Here is a 14,663-nt window from a genome sequence, read left to right on the forward strand (position 1 = left end):
CACAGTGCAGGAACTCTGTCCTTCTACAGCGTCTCTGACACAACGACCCTCATCCACACAGTCCAGACCACATTCACTGAGCCGCTCTATCCTGGGTTTTATATTATTTATCCTGGATCATCAGTGAAACTGTTGATGAATCAGAAGACACTGTCCGGAGATTCTACCCATAATGCTTTGAGCTGCATGATCAATCAGTAACAGATGTTATAGAGTCTCTTCATCACTTTATTATGAACATGAATCAGAAATCCTCATCTAGACAGTAAATCAGTGATTATCTGTTTCTGGGCTTTTCTCAAACTCACGTCAGTCATTTGTATTATTATCAAATCCGTCTGATATCTTATCATTCATCTGATTTTCTCTGTCGTTTGTAATAAAACACAATGTCAAATCATCTTCAGATCATATTTTATTTGATGATGAATGTGTGAAATGTCTGAATGCTGTATGAATTATGAATAAAATTAATCGATCGACTGAAATCAGCTTCAGGAGAGTTTCTGATGTTATCAAATATGACATTAATCACAGCATTTAATCAAATATATTTATTTTAAGTATAGTAAAGACATTCAGTTATTATGAGATTTCCTTCAGTGAAAGATCATGACAGAATATTTACTTTCTGAAATATCTCTTTTCTTCTGAGTAGTGAAATGTTTTAAAGACAGTATACTCACTGAACAAAAATCAATTATATTATTTACTAAAACATGTCAAAATGTGTTCAAACATCTGCAGGCTTTGCTTAATTCGTTTAAACAAATATTACCATAGAAATGACTTTAGCTGAAATATAATCCTTTTTATTCATTTAATTGTTAATTCAATTATAACAAATACTTACAGAAATGTGTTACAAATACAATAATTCTACTGTCAAATAAAAAGAGACTATTCAATAATAAAAAAATAAAAAAAAATACATAACAATGACCAAAATATTAATTGTATTTCATTATTATTTAAATGATAAAAATCAATAAAGAAATGTTGCGACTGCAATATTCATTTACATTTAGTTATTTAGCAGATGCTTTTATCCAAAGTATCTTACAGATGATGACAATAGAAGCAATCAAAACATTATATACAAAATATATATCAATTAAACCCATCCATAAAACTGTATGACTGCAATAATGCTACTGTACTTGTTACGGACTTGTGGTTGTAGTCAAAATTAAACAAAGGTCAGGAGAACAGAGTAGCATCAACACACTTTTCCATTTATTGAACATTAAGCTGAGACAAAGACAAGGATAGAACTGAGGATTTATAACGGGACGGGAACAAAAGAGCAAACAAGATAATTAATATGAAACAGGTGAATGGGATGAACGATGATTAACAAAACTAGAACAGGAAAAACCAAATAAGGGCAAACTGGAAACTAAACAGAAACCAACACGTGACAGTACTGTAGTTAATAAATAAATAAATAAAGTCAGTATTTAATAAATAATAATACTAATAATACAACTGAATAAATAATATTTCAAAAATATTATTTTATTTTATTATTATATGATTGCAATAATGCTTCTTCACTGTAAAATAAAAAGTCAGTATTTAACAACAACAACAAAAATAACAACAATCAAATAATATTTCCAAAATATTTATTGTATTTTATTGTTTTAAACATCCATAAAAGTTGTATGACTGCAATAATGCTACTGCAATGTAAAAATTATATAACAATAATGGTAACACTTTACAATAAAGTTCATTAGTTAACAACATTAGTTAACATTAACTAAGATTAATAAGTGCTGTAAAAGTATTGCTCATTCTTAGTTAATGTTAATTTCATGCATTATTAAAATCATGAGTTGTGTTTGTTAACATTAGTTAATGCACTGTGATTTATTTTCATGAACTAGCATTAACAAAGATGAATAAATACTGTAATAAATGTATTATTCATTGTTTGTTCATGTTAGTTAAAACATTAATGTGTACTATACACCCAGATCTGGCCACTAGGGGGGTGATGGCTGCGTAACGCGAGAACCCAACGAGATCTGGTCCAAAATGGCGGCTCCCCGCAGCTAGATTTCATTCATATATATATATATTTTTTTCCTCTATCTCTTTTTCTTCTCTCGTTTTGCATTTGTTTTTGTTTTTTCTCCTTCCGTTTCAAAACTGGACTATAACGCTTTGCAACCTGGATTACCTTGAGGAATATATCAACACACATTATAACAGACTCTACAGCACCATGAACAAGGACAAACCAGACGACAACAAAAAAAGTAAAGGCAATCTCACTCCAAACTCCAAAAGACCCCGTCCTGATTCACTATCCAGCACAGGTACGTCACCTAAACCGCCGTGCTGCACAGAGGTAAGCGCCATTCTACTCTCCATTGAAAATAAACTTTCATCAAGTCAAAATTCGAACATTATAAACAAAAAGAACTTGTTCAGAGGCAAGGCAGACAACTCAAAGGCACAAACTACGGACTCAACAATCAATATCCAAAGGACATTCTCGAGCGTCGGAAACATCTCTTCCCTATCTGAAAACAAATGATGAGTGAAGGAAAAAAGGCAACCATCACTGTGGACAAACTTTACATAAATGGACAGTTATACCGTGATAAAGACATTACTCCCTGGCTCTTCTGAACTCTTCACTCTCATTTCCTAATAAGTAACTGTTGTTCATGAATTTAAAAATAGATCACCCTTTCCTAGCTCCCCAGTTCCTCTCTCTCTCTTTACCACAATTTAATTCATGAAATTAGCTCTCATGTTGCACCTTGGTCTCAGCAGGTGATTTTAATACAGTTCTCAACCCAACAATAGATAGATCTAGTTTAAGTAATAAACGCATTTGGCAATCTGCAGAAACCATAAAACAGTTCATGAGTGATTTTGGTCTTGGCGATGGCTGGTGATTACAACACCCAAATGCTAAAGAATACTCGTTTTTCTCACCAGTCCATCACTCATATTCCCACATTGATTTCTTTCTCACCAGTAATTCTATCATATCAAACATCTCCGAATCAAAGATTCATCCAAGTGTCATTAGCGACCATGCTCCAGTAACATTAAAATGGAACAGAATTGAACCTCATAAACCTGCTACCAGATGGCGTTTTAACATATCTCTTTTGAAAGACCCAGATTTTGACAACTATTTTAAAAGAGAGTGGCCATTCTTTCTAGAAATGAATGACACCCCTGGACTGTCTCTCTCTCTTCTGTGGGAAACAGGAAAAGCAGTACTTCGAGGGAAAATAATCTCATACTCCGTTTACAAAAAAAGAAGGAAAAAGAACAAGAAATAGAACTGGAACAGAAAATTAAAAAACTTCAAGACATCAATATAAATAACCCAACAGAAGAAACCCAAAATAAATTAAGAGAATATAAACTTAAATTAAATGCAATAATCAATAAGCATACTCAATTCCTGATTCATAGGCTCAGACAAGAAGAATTTCACCATAGTAATAAATCTGGTAAATACTTGGCAAATCAAATCAAACAAAACAAGGAAAAAGCAACAATTTCAGTTATTACTGTAAAACATACGCTAATATGTGCCCATGCAGTCCTGCACAAATGTGCTACTTTCATCTTACATGTACCCTACTTTAGAAAACAACATTAATAAAAACAGAACAATCATAATGATTTTATTTTGTAAGGACTTTTTGTAAGAAGCCTTTTGGTTTAACTTATGATATATTAGTTAATAGGAGTTTGGTTTGTCATGCTTAATTTCTGTTCATAATCATTAAATTAATAATTAAAATAATTATGTTTGTTGGTGAGCAGACCTTTGAAATAGAGAGTCGTACCATAAGTGCACATGCAGGCATACTTTGTCTGGCCACATGAAATGGTCTCTGCAATTTCACTATCAGGGAAGATTGTGGAAAATCTGAAGAAATAATAATAAAAAAAAAATAATAATAAAAAAAAAAACAATTATCTGTCCTGTAACAGTTAACAACAGACACAAAATATCAACTTTACTTTGTAACTAAGATTTTTTGGTAACACTTTACAATAAGGTTCATTAGTTAAACATTAGTTAATGTATTAACTAACATGAACTAACCATGAGCAATACATTTGTTACTGTATTTACTAATCTTCGCTAACGTTAGTTAATAAAAATACAGATGTTCATTGTTAGTTCATGTTAGTTCACAGTGCATTAACTAATGATAACAAGATTTTAATAATGTATTAGTAAATGTTGAAATTAACATTAACAAAGATTAATAAACGCTGTATAAGTGCAGTTTATTATTAGTTAATGTTAACTAATGTAGTTAACTAATGAACCTTATTGTAAAGTGTTACCGATTTTTTTTAATGATGTTTCTGTAGATTTCTTTGTGGTGAAGAAATTAAACTTGCATGTTTGTTCACATAATCACTTTAAGGTTCTGCCTTCATGGTTGCCTCCTTCGTGATGATGATAATTTGTGAATCCATGCTTTTCCCAAATAAGGTTTTCCTGGCTCATTCTAACTGTTAATCATGTCTGTTATTGATCCTCTGGCAGACAATCTTGAGATAATTGCAGACCTCTGTCATTTGATCTTTTCATATCTTGCCTATAAATACACTACTTTAGCGAAAAGACAAAGGGATGTAGTTGTTGTGAGAACAGCATTGACAGCAGTGATGGTTGTCACCTCCACCATGTTTAAAGTTTATGACCCGCCCAACTCGGACACTCGGGTATCAGAATTATTTCAGAATTTCCCAGTAGTAAATTTCTGATTAGGAAACTCATATTTACAATAATTCTGGTAGCACATGAAGGCAGCATAAGGGTTACTAGAAAGCTACAGGCAGGTGAGTTTTTAAATCAAGGTTGGAGCAAAACTCTGCAGGACTGTGGTGCTCTAGGACCGACGTTGGCCACCCGCAAAATAGCTTAATATTAAACTATATTCAAGTTTTGATGGATGATGATTGAAATTGAAGTAAAGGCGATACAGGAGTCGTACATTAGGCGCGTGTGTAGTAGACTCTTAGGATGCTGCTGACTTGTGGGGGGAGTATCACAATGGGGTGTCAGTTAAAACACCTTGAGAGACCATCCATTTTCAAGTTTTATTCTCACCAATGCCAGTACATGAGTCATTTGCACAGGTGTATCAGACTGGTTTCTAAACTTAAATAAGAATGAAGAAATATAAGTTCAACAACCAATAAATTGCATAACAAAATTCAAACCATACAAAATATCAAACAACAAAATAACCAGGACTCGAATTGAGGGGGGATGTGAGGGGATGGCATCCCCCTGGTCAAAAAAAAAAGATAAGAAGCATCCCCTCTGCAAAACCACCATCCCCCCTTACCATCCCCTTTGGATTATCAATTTTGTGTATTAAGTAAAACTTATCATGCACATAAAATGTTAAAATTCTCTACTTATGATCATTTACGAACTAAATAACGATGATTGGCCAATCAGAACTTGGTACTGTAACAAGTTGCGCACAAGCGGAAGCAATTTCGTCATTTCGTCAACTTTTGAAGTTCTTTTAAAAGAAGACAACAGAAGCTATGATTTTTCCTTGATTAGAATTTAAAGACGTTCTCCTGACATAATGTATGTGTGACTGTGAGGGACTCAGAGATGCGGGACTGCGCAATGAAGCCCTTTAGAATATAGTTAGAATGCTCTTATAATTCCAGCAATGAAACAAAAAATACCCACATATGAGTTTTTACGTTTTTATATTCATTGCACAAGCAATGTACTTTTCTGTATATCAGCACGTGCGTGAGGCCGTGAGCACAAAATTTAATGTGCTTAGTTTTATACAACAGTGCATAGCAGCATGGTGTTTCGTTCCATGAATGAATCAGTTTTTGAACGAATCGAGTGAGCCAGTCGTTTGATTTGAATGATTCAGTAAGTCATTTATTAAAACAGGGACTTGCTGCCACCTACTGGTGGTTTTATTTTCATATTTATTAATCAATGACAGACCTAAACCAGTCAAGGTGCCAGCACAAAAACACTCAGAAAAATATTGTTTAATTGTCAATATTGACCAAAATTCCTCTATTTCAGGCCCCAGAAGGAAAAAAAAACAAAGCAACCTTATAAATAATAGTTCATTTATTAAGACTAATTTTTCATTAAATAGAAATCTTTTTGAAAATGAAACCAATTTTGCAATCATTGTGTAAAATTAGCCACAGGACCCCCCAGCCACACCATCCCCCCCTAAATTGTTATTGGCAAATTAATTGCAATTCAACCACTGAAAATAACTTACATGTATACACAGCCACAACACCATATGAAAAGTCCAGAGCAGGAAACAAATAGGAAGCAACCCTTCTTAAAGGCCACTAATTGAAGTCACAATAGGGTGCAGCTGTCAATAGTGGGTGGAGCTACAGTCACTATATCAGAGGGATTTCCAACAGTGCGCGTGTACTTTACTATTAATGCGCAAACGAACTGTGTATGTGTGTGATGTTGTGAATATAGGTTGTGTCTGTTGTAACGTTATGAAAGGTTTTATCCTTCATTTATAAATTTTAGCTTTAGGGAACCAAATCTTAGAAATTCGGTTTTGATCTGATTAATTGATATTAATCAAAACTGTATAATTTATACCTTATTAACAACTCGTCCAGCGAGTATTAATAAAGTATACATTCAGCAATGCTTCTTATTACTGATAAGAATACAGAATTAATTGGGAAATTTTGCCTGAGCAACAGGTATCACGATCTATGGCAAATAGTTTAACGATTTGAAAATCAAGGCACCAGACTATTCATTAAAAATGAATCAAGCGTTTATTTACTATTCTAAGGCACAATACAAGTAACCAAAACACATACACACACATACACATATTATGGCAAGATCAAAGCAGTTTGAAGGAAGTTAAATATTCTCTTTTCTTGAGAAATAAGGACGACCTTATGGGGACGTCACAAACGGAAGACTCAGTTATTGTTATCTTTTAACGATTCATTCAATTCAACCAGCTTCAGCGAATAAGAGATTTGTTTGTTTACTTAGCGTGCGTTGAATTGAAGGCTGTACTTCTTGAAGGGTTGCTGAAAGGGGACCCAGGACTTTTCCTGCTGACGTGTTGTTGTCGCGTGACGTCACTCGGGATTCCTCCTTCGGATTTGATGACTCTCTGGTAGCGCGCGAATAGCGAGTTTTGAAGTTCTCTTATGCAGCCGCTTGCAAGTTCTCTTTGGTCAGACGTGGCAAGTGGTTGGAGTCTTTTGATGATCAGCCAGATGTTCCACAGCACGATCAGGGGGCAAAGCCCAGACTTTCAGCCAAGTCTCTTGCAATCACCAGTTGTTTCACCCCGTTCTTTGTTTTGGTCTGAGCTCATGGTTCAAAGTTGGGGTGTCTGTTTTATCGGACAGAATTAAGTCCATCCTAGTCACTGTCTGACCCAATCATAAGGTCTGTGTAGGGTGGAGCCCCGCCCCACACGACATAAACTTCATGCATACATTATCTGCTCATAAATATGTCACCTAAGCCACAATATCCTAGCAGATTTCTACAAAGTGTTATAATCATACCTTATGAGGATAAAAGTCAACATTCATCTATTTCAATGTACTGGACTCCTCATAGCGTGAAATTTAATACCAAACATGAGATAATTATATATTGAATACCTATAATTTTACCTACCAAATGGTTTAAGTCACAGATTAAAATATACTGAGTTCTGATAACTACAGTCAGATATATGAAACAAAATACCACATTCATATACAAATATCGTCTCTTGAGTATATTGCTTTTAATAGCAGAAGTCCTGTCTGGAAGATCCTTTGTTCATACAATGTTGGGTGTTCTTTCCCTTTTGGAAAGAAGAAGAGAAAGGCACATTCCTTTGGAAGGCAGGAAACCAGAGCTGAGGTCGTGAGGTCAGGAGGAGTCTCACGTTGCTGTCTCTGGTGATCTTCTTTGCTGAGACGAAGTCGTAAGTCAGTCAGATTTTGTTTATCGGAAAGGTATTTTATGTTAGCGGGGTCGCCGTATCGCGAACGCTCGGTTCTGGAGCTTCTCCAAAGGAGTAATTATGGGTTGTTAAACTCCGAACAGATGTAGCGCGGGCCTTCATCCTCACCTTATCATGTTTTACGAGTCTCTCGAGGTGAAAAGGGGAGTATGGCCGGACGCTAGTGTTGTGTTGGTCATTTGCTCATTTTACGAGCTGATGAAGTTAGATTAGTTTCCAGTGGAATGTGCTTTTTTAAGTTACACATGTGGGTGAGTTCTTTTCGACCAGGTTCTACACTGTGCTTGTACGGTTTCTATTCAGGTTTATCACAAAATTGCTATTTTTATACAAAACTCTTATTTTTATAGTATTATTAAAAAATGCAACAGGTCTTCAGTTTAATTAATTAGTAATTATACAAATGTTGGAAAATACTTTCAAATGTTATGTTTTGAAATAATTAAGGTGTTCAGAAAACTGAAATGTTGTGATGTTTAAAGGGGGGGCGAATCTGATTGGTCGCGGGTGTGCGTGCGTGTATTCTCGCGATGCGCTTCATTCTAAAGCGGCTTTCACACAGGATGCAGAAAGCTCTGCGCTATGAAACCCATTCATTTCAATGGCTTGCGCTGCGGTCAAATTTCAAAATAGTTTAACTTTCGAAACGGGGCATCCAAACAGTACTTAGCAATAATAAACAGAAAAAGAAAAGGAAAAATAAAACGGATGAAAGTGACTCAGACAGGAGATCGACTACGGAGGAGAAGCGGAGGGAGGAGTATGTGGTTTTTGCAAAACTTGTGGATGAAGGGGACTCGTTTGGCGGGATGAATCCAATACAGCTAACGAAATCTCCTAATTGGGAAATTGGTGAAATAAAGCGTGCTAAAGTATTAAGAAATGGAGCACTGATGATTATGTGTAAGGATGAAAGACAACAAGGAAAGCAATCAAAATGAACATAATAAATAGAAAGAAAGTAGAATGTTCTATGACTTATAGGAAATTCACAAAAGGAGTCATTACAGGGATTCCAGTAAACGTATCAGTTGAAGATGTGAAAAGAAACATAACAAATGCAAGAGTAAATGACGCCAGATGTCTAAAAATAAACAGGAATGGAAATATGCAAGATAGTCTCTCGGTTATGATCAATTTTGATCAGGAAAAACTCCTGGAAAAAGTGTATATTGGATTCATGTGTTATGACGTGAGGTTATATATACACCCCCTCCACTTAGGGATGTCACTTAAATGTCAGAGATTTGGACATGTAGCGGCGGTGTGCAAGGGGAAGCAAAGATGTGGTAAATGTGGTGGTGAACATGAGTATAGAAAATGCCAAGAGGGTACAAAGCTGAAGTGTTGTAATTGTGGTGGGGTACACAGTTCTGCTTACAGAGGCTGTGAGGTTAGTAAGAGGCAGGCCAAAGTGCAACGTCTCAAGGTTGAACAGGGAATCAGTTATGCAGAAGCAGCAAAGAAGGTTCCAGGGAATGTGAAAATGGTTAGACAAATGGTTTCTATAATCCATGTGAAAAAATGAAGTCAAATCATTTTAGAAACTGTTGTGGGTCCTTTGTATGACAATGTAGTATGGTGTGGTGAAGTAATAATACTGATGTGAATGGCCAACTTATTGAAGAATTTATTGATGATAATTATTTGGTGTGTATTAATAATGGAGAGGGAACACGATATAACAGTATACAAAATACAGAAACGGCACTTGACCTGACATTTGTATCTACTGTAATAGCAGGGATCAGTACATGGAGTGTGATCAAACATACTACAATACAGAGTGACTATTATCCTGTAGTACTACAGTTGGTACAAAGATATGTTATGAAAAAGAAAAGAGAAGTCCTAGATGGAAATTGGAGAAGGTAAATTGGGACGTTTTTCAAGTAATTTGTGGAAATGGATGTTACACTGTTAGCAATTGATGTAATTTTACAATAAATTTTACAACAACGCATTGTATTCATGTTTTTACTGTAAATGCAAATGCATGATGGGAAGTTTACGGACAGTCCTGTAATATTATTGTAACTACACCATAGAAGCATTATTTTACAGCCACCGCATAGCATTGTGGGATCGCTGCTGTTTGAATTTTGAAATTACGCGTCCAACGGTGCCATTTTTGGAATAAGGAACGCGTCTCAGGTATGTAACGTAAAACCTATTTCATAAGTCTATGGATATATTAATACCGGTGATCTGAGTAAGTGCTGATTGTTTCGTTTAGTATATTTTCAGATTTCTCTTGAACTGACCGCGGTGAAGTTGTTGTTGATTATATCTAAACATCATCTCCTCGGCTCGCCTCTACTCGCCTGGAACCTCGACGGAGGTGAAACGGAAAAAGGTACCGTTATCACATGCAAAACCACCACAATAACGTTAGCATCATTAACCCATAAACTGTACAAATAAGCATCAGTCCGGTCAGCTTCCTTAGCTCAGGTAATTATTGCATTACACATGCTACCGAACAGGCTGTTGTAACGTTATTATGACTTCTGTTTTGCTGTCTTTTAATCGGGGGTCTTGAAGTCATGGTTTACACACTAATTGGCAGTAACATAGTTTGTAGATGTTACGGTCACTGAATGAACACAAGCAAACATCAGTTTAAATATGGGCTTTACTTAAACGTCAGTGCTGGTATCTTCATTTAATTCTGTAAGTTAGCCATAACTGTGAGCAGATGTTATAACGTTACTTGGCGAACCAGAGCAGAGCGTGTGTCATGTAAGCTCTCTGTTTCTAAAATAAACTGCGCATGCGCAATTTAAACCAACCAGCGTCGTAATTAATTAAATTTTTTTTCTTTCTTCTTTTTCTCCTCTTTTCTCTGAGAGGGTTCAGAGCCCAGGTTCTGTTCAAAGGCTTTCACTGCTCTCTTTATCTTTGGAGAAGGTGGCAAATTATCAGTAGTATTACAATTAGCTAAGTTTGCAAACGGATAAACTTAACCATCTGTCTTCCCTGGTTGGTTGCTGTCATTTATCAATTGTACAGCATATGTAAATACATAAATAATATTTTGGTGTTCTATAACGCTTTCTAACCACCATGTGGTGTGTTAGCTAGCCAGCTAGGTTAGCCAGCCGTGTGCCCTTAACAGTCTCTGCATAGGAACAGTGTGGACCCACCTTTTCTCTTTTAATCTCTCTTGGTCTCTTTTCTGAAAATGTTTCATTGCAAGTTTAGCACGTGTGGAAGTGTTTTTCACCAGACTTCAATGTTTTGGCCACAGGCTGCATCTTGCCATTGGTAAGTAGGCCTCTCCATATGGGTTTATAGTTAGTTGCAATATGTTTATTATCTTTAAGCATTTCTTTTGGCTTTATATTTAAAAAAAACAACAACAACATGTAAATCACTTTGAGACGGATTGTTTGTATAACTTAATTTTCCTGCTTTATGATTTATATTTCACATATTGTTAATTGCATTGCTTTCTGTGAAGCACTTTGCACTTGTTAAAACAAGTCTCGTTTACAAGTCTGGAAAATGCAAAACTACACAATATTTCTTTTCTTTTTTAGAAAATGCTTTGAAGGGTGATGCAAGGGTAAATCGGGCAACATGACTTTGTAAGCAGCTGGTTAGCCATTTCTCACACAGCTGGAAAAAGAAAAACACACTGAGTGAGGCACAAAAACATCTGAATCTGCCAGAGCATTCCTTAATCACAGAGTGTCCAACAAGATGGGGCTCTAGACAGAAGATGATTGCGAGGGTCTTGTAGCATAGTCAGGCCTTGTCTCAGGTTCTGTCTGAAGACAGGAAGACACGTCACTTAGTTCCCACCTGGCAAGACACAGAGGTCATTGAGTCTATCAATGCCGCCCTACACTGTAAAAAAAAAAATTGTGTAAAATACGGTAAAATACCGGCAGCTGTGGTTGCCAGAATTTCACCGTGAAATATATGGTGACAATGTGTAACACTTTACAGAATGCTTTTGGTAACACTTTATTTTGATAGTCCACTTTAGACATTCTACTAACAGTAAGTATCTTTGCAACTACATATCAACTAGCAGTCATTAGTGTATTAGTAGACTGTCTGCTTAATATCTTCTAACACTTTATTTTGATGGGTCCACAACATACAACATAAGGACTATGAGAAACTTTGCAAGTATATGTCAACTTATTCTTCTAATCCTAAACCTACCCTACTAAGAGTTAGTAGACGTGTAGTTGCAAATTAATGAGAATTAGTTGACATGTAGTTACAAAGTTACTTATAGTTAGTAGAATGTCTAAAGTGGACTATCGAAATAAAGTGTAACCATGCTTTTTGGCAACTGTAAATTTTACAGTTGAGAATTGTTTGTTGTTTACGGTACAGTACTCATAAATAAAACAGATACAATGTAAACCTGTTTACAGTAATTTACTTTAAAAATTGCAGCTGTAAATGTTAAATTGTTTTACAGTAAACTACTTTAAACCTACATACAGTCTATCTCTGTAATAAATACAATACAACTGTATGAAATATTATAGTATTTGATTGTAAAGTTCAATTTTACAGAAAATTACCGGCAGCTGTGGTTGCCAGAATTTCACCGCAAAAATGACAGTATAACACATAAGGCATTACAGTTAGTTCCCATAGATTTTAAGTCAACAGTCAGTCAGGTTATTTTAAATTACTAAATGAATTATTAAATGCCACCCATTGTAAATCAAGGCACAGACTATCATTAATAGAGTTTTTTATATACAGACACTGTTATAATAGTTTGAGCTGATCCAATAACTTACCAGTATACTCACAAACGTGTTGATGTTGGAAAAACTGCATGTGTCCACAATAAATTAAGGATAACCAATGATGGAATAAACATCAATCAGAGTTGCTCTTGTTGAACAATAGTAATAAGTCCACACTTGACTGAAGATATGGGACTGAGTTGGTTCGAGAAACTGGAAACGTAAAGCTTGCATTGTCACGTGTACTACCTGAGGACTCACATGTAGTCACTGTGGACCACTGCATGATCTCTCTGCAGGAAACAGACACAAAGACAAATTAGATTGATACAGTCCATGAGCATTATGCCTACAAAGACATAAGTCTTCTTTTGTTAAACTGAATTCCAATGAACTACACAAAAGTGAACAACACTCTGGCCACTCTGACAATCAATAGAGTATCAGGGCAAAGACACAACTCAGCACCTAGCTAATCACAAGCATTTGTTTCACATCTGTCAGCTTGCAGCCTAAATACACAGTTGCCTCCACTCAAGCAATTCAACAATCATCATATGTGTTCCAAATCATCAGACGAGATCAGTGACTAGCCAAATACATAAAGGTGGTGAAAATTTACTGAACTACCACTACTTACCAATAATTATCCTTGAGACTGGTGTCTGAATTACTGGCTCCAGACTTTACTGAAGAGAGGTGGGACAGAGGCTCTTTCAGACAGGTAGCACTGTTCTGAAAACTGGAATTTTGAGCAGGTGTTGTCATTGTTTCTTCTTGAAGAATCATAAATTGCCAACAGATTGTGCTTTGACATGATGACATGATCCTCTCTGCAAGCCAAAAAAATAAATAAATAAATAAATAAAAAAATTATAACGGTAATAATAAGAAATGCACCAACTGACCGGCTAGGGACCAGAATCAGACAATTTTCAGCCTGCTTCAACTGGACCGGTGATCGGCCAGTCAGTCTCACATTGTTCCCTTGTTTTACTAAATAATGCACACAATGTTTCCTCATGATAAATAGTTTTACATCACACACTGTTGTAAACACGCAAATGCGTGCTTGACCCACGACAACATGAGACTGTGTAAATATAATTTGGAAGATTATGAAAAGATTGTGATTGCAATGAAAGACTGAAAATTGTAGTATAGCAATTTTGTCCATATCAATGACAATAGAGTTACAATAGATGAGCAAGTGACCAAAAGGTAACATGTACGATCTGACAATTATTGATGCAGGGCAGTTCCAGTTTAAATCATATAAATCAAATGTACTCTATGAAGCTCAGTGCTGATAAAGCTTAGGAAAAATTAGAGACTTTAAGGAAAAGGTTAAATGATTTAGTAGTACTTAAAACTTGTTTAGTAAGGAAGTCATTAATGTATGCTGAATAGTACAACTTACCGATATTTATAAAGATAACTAATCCAAAAGGAGACTTGCAGGAAAAAGAGATTGATGAGGACCATGTCACGTGCAACCTCTTGTAGACGTAAGAAAAAAAGAGATAAAACAAAATACATTGTCCTAAATAAGGCAAATTTGTTTCAAGCATGTCTTTCAATCTTCCAAATGCAGTTTGTAAATTACATGTAATAAATACATGGCTATATTCAGTGAAAAATAAACAGCTTTGCCTCACAAATGGCTCACCTGGTAGAACACAACACATATTGCAGCGACCAAAGTTTGATTCAAACAGTAACGTTAACCCAAAACCTGTTAGTGGTTAACAGAACAGTAGGTACAGTAAAATAGATACTGTTCCATACAACTAGTGCTGTTTAAGTGTTATGGATGTTAACTGAAGGTCCATATTTAACATGTCTCTCTCCACTCATGATCAGAGACATCAGCGATGAGGGTGAGGACTCTTGGATTCACTGACAGTTACTTCTTGTTTTTCTT

General features: G+C 35.6%; 1 protein-coding gene across 1 annotated transcript in view; it reads left to right on the top strand.

Annotated features, from left to right (window-relative positions):
- LOC131538597 (uncharacterized) overlaps nt 1-14,663 on the top strand; it is a 98,504-nt gene that overhangs the window by 30,806 nt on the left and 53,035 nt on the right. The window lies entirely within an intron of this gene.

The sequence above is a fragment of the Onychostoma macrolepis genome, chromosome 04 (genome assembly GCF_012432095.1).
Source record: "Onychostoma macrolepis isolate SWU-2019 chromosome 04, ASM1243209v1, whole genome shotgun sequence".
Lineage (NCBI taxonomy): Eukaryota > Metazoa > Chordata > Actinopteri > Cypriniformes > Cyprinidae > Onychostoma > Onychostoma macrolepis.